Consider the following 3,940-nt stretch of genomic DNA (forward strand, 5'->3'; position numbering starts at 1 on the left):
TGCAATCCACTTATAATCCCTATATCCTACAAGTCTAACCTTACTTTAAACGTATCCTTTGACTTTCCATCTATATTTAATAATGTGTCAACCAAAGCATCACAAATATTTTTTTTTTAATGTGCATCACATCTAAATTATGTCTCAACTTTAAATCTGGCCAATACTTAACTCAAAAAGTATAGACTTCTTTATCCAATTTGTATCATCCAAAGATTGCTGCCACTTTTTACTTAATGTAGGATGTTTACTGAATGTCATTTGGGATAATACATCTTACTATGCTAAAATCTCAAAATCATTAAATCTTCATGGTGGTCCTTTTTGTTCAACCTTTTCCTTGAAATCCTTATTTCTACATCATGGGTACTACACATTAAAGAATCGATGGTGGTATGCGTGGCATATTTTACTCCGTAATCTTTGAGACTTAGTTTCATCAAGACATACTTTATATGCTTTATAACCCCTATTGCTCCATTCAGATGTTGTTCCATATACTGGAAAGCCATAAATGGTCCACATCATAGTAGCATGTAATTGAAATACTTGTTTAGTTGATGCATCATATGCTTCGACCCCCATCATCCCATAACTCCTTCAATTTGTTGATAAATATCGTAAGTATATATTTATCTTTTTCCCAGGTGATTTAAGCCCAAGAAATAAAAGAGACATAATCAAGTATAACGCCTTCATTATTTTTCATGGTAGCAAATTATAATTCACAAGTATCACATAGTATAAGCATTTGTCATGTTTCCAAATGAATTTAAACTGTCAGTAGTCAACCCTAAGCGAATATTTCATGGATCCCCTACAAATATTTCATGTGACATGTCAAATTTTTTTGTATGATTCACTATCTACTGGGTGCCTTAATACACCATTTGTTTTTACCTACTTTTCTTTATATCATCTCATATATTTTATTGTATGTTTTAAGCATTCTTTTTCTTATTCATCCAATCATATTTGTATCTAGCTCCTTGCATACTGGACATATATATGTATTCTCGTTCTCACCCTAAAATAATATACAATCATTCTTACATACATTTATCTTTTCATATGTCAATATTAACTCTTTTAACAATTTTTTATTTTATAATGAGAATTTAGAATTGCATTTAGTTTAGGAAATACCTCTTGCAATAACTAAAGTAACATATCAAAAGATTTATTACTCTGGTCATTTAATACCATCACATGCATTAACTTAACAAAAAAACTAAATACCTAGTACAAGTATAATACAACTCTTTTTGTGCTTCTTCAAACATTGATGTATAATTTACTCTAATATCATTTGCATTCATGTTTTCATTAATATCATCTAATTAAGGTCCACTGGTGTTGATATTTTCTATATTTCTTAAAATAATAAACAAGTTTTAAAAATGATCTTATTCAAAATCATAATCATTATGTTCTTCTTCATTGACAATATTTATGTTAATAAATGATGTAACCGTTTCTCCCTGAAAATTTCAAATGTTGTATAATTTGTCAAATCTCCACCTATAAAGATATCCTCGAACATAATCCAAATCATATTTAAATTAATTGTCATACTTTCGACATGGATAATGAATTTAGATAAATTCAAATTTATCATATAATTTTCTGTCACCTTTAAAAACTTATTTAACCTATTTATATATTCAGGGCTAATCTGATTCTCAATTATTATATAACTTTTATCAATATTTTAAAAACCTTGTTAAATATATATAAAAAATCATATTGTTCAATAAATAACTCTTATAAATAAGTTTGATGATAACTTTAAATAAAATTAAATTAATTAAGTAACTTAAATTAATTAATCACTTCAAAATAATCAAAAAATTATCATCTATGCATCAAAACAAGATTAAAATTATCATCTAAGGATCAAAATAATCCAAAAATTATCATCTAAGCATCAAAATAATATTAAAATTATCATCTAAGTATCAAAATATCCCTAAAATTATCATTCAAGTATCAAAATAACCCTAAAATTATAATTAAAATATTGAAAATACTAGATGAAGAGCTTCTACCATAATTGAGGAGAAAAGATTCAGACAAGCAGTCGGAATAGCATCGAATTAGAGTAGGAGAGAGAGCAATTACTAGGAAGAAGAATTATCGAAGCAAGAGAAGGAATCATCGGAGGAGAGGAAGAATTGCCAGAGGAGAAGAAGAATTGTCAGAGCCGAAAAAAATCCTAAATGGGGTTTTTACATATTTTAGCGACGAATTTAATTTAATTCATTGCTAAAATACATTAATATTAGCTACAATAAATTCATCACTAAAATATATTAGGGACAAATTTAATTGAATTCCTCGCTAATACGTAAATAATATTGACGAATTTAATTAAATTCGTCGTTAACATACATAAATATTAGTGATGAATAATTCCAAATTTCATTGCCAATTTTTTTTACGAATGATTCCCTAATAAATTAGTAGTGACGAATTATTTGTAAGGAAGTGTTAGAACTTTTGCTAATACTTTGATTATTTACAACGAATTATTAAAATTGTCTCTAATAATTTGATTATTTAAGATGATTTATTATTTCATTGTTAATAATATTATTTAGCTACAAATCGTTATTTCGTTGCTAATATTTCGTTGTTATTTTAATGATTTCTTTTAGTGTGTATTAATTATTAAATTTTGTAGCAACTATTCATAAGTATTGCAATACTGTTGGAACTTCCTTCAAATGGGGCATGTAACCAAGGGATGTTAGGCTTTTAGTCGCCCATCGTGAGCACTTATCAATTTATTGAAGCGGCCGATGGAAAACTTTCATGGGATCGAGATAGTCGTCCTAAGTTCAATGTTACCTGACTTAGTTAATCATTTTACAATAATGTTGGAACCCTCTCACTTAGGAAATCGCTCAGTACTTGATTTATCTTCTTTCATCTCACTATAGTACCGACATGGGGATCGTTTTGCGTAAACGTTATCACATTTTTACATCTGCAATAGCGTTAGAATGGTAAGAAGTAGAGTACATTGTTGGACCCCGTGGTGTTTTGATGTGATCAACCAAGTTGGTTAGGTCCTGCTTTGTGTTTGATCCCTGTGTCTGAGTGTGCAGGAGCTTAGGAGCACAGGAAGTCGAGCGGAAGACGCAGCTAGCGAGAAGGACGACACGGGAAGGGAGCCGACAGGTTCGGTGCGTCCGAAGGACGAGAAAGCTGCGGAAGAGTACTCCGGTGGACGTGAAGAGCGTGCACGGCGTTCGAGGGACGTTAAGCTGGGATGGAAGGCTGCTCGAGGAGAAGGCTGGGAATTGGGTTCGGGTGAACCTTATTCCGGTTGGCCGCAATCACCCAAAAGATCAGAGCGTTGGAAGTCAAAGCAAGCTGGAAATGAAGCCAAGAAGCTGAGCTGCCAGCTTGAAGGCGCCTTCAGCCAGGTTGAAGGCGCCTTCAACCCAGTCAATCCGACTGTTTGCCTTCGGATAAAGTTCTATCCGATCACTCGCTTAGAGGCGCCTTGGACCCTCGTTGGAGGCGCCTTGGAGCTTCGAGATCAGATTTCCAGAGGCTATTTAAAGGCCACTGGAGCTAGCAATTTAACAACAACTCAAGCAATCATTGTGTAGTCATTCCTAGCAATAGTTCTAAGCTTCCAAAGTGTAAAAGGCTTCTCCGCCTTCAGAGAAGGAGAATTTTTCTACTGAGCTCTTCATCGCCCTGGATTAACAACCGTCTTGGTTGTAACCAGGTTAACTACCGGTCTTCTCTGTCTTTCTATATTTTCGTATTGCTTTATTAATTTATCACTATTGCACTAATTGAGTTGAAAGAATGAGGAGGGTATAGTTTGTTTTTGTTTACAGTAATTCACCCCCCCTCTTGCCGACCTCCGCTGCACCTACATACATTTCTCAAATAATTAGAGTTCAATTCTCATGCATAGTAC

This window comes from Zingiber officinale, chromosome 6B (assembly GCF_018446385.1).
Source record: "Zingiber officinale cultivar Zhangliang chromosome 6B, Zo_v1.1, whole genome shotgun sequence".
NCBI lineage: Eukaryota > Viridiplantae > Streptophyta > Magnoliopsida > Zingiberales > Zingiberaceae > Zingiber > Zingiber officinale.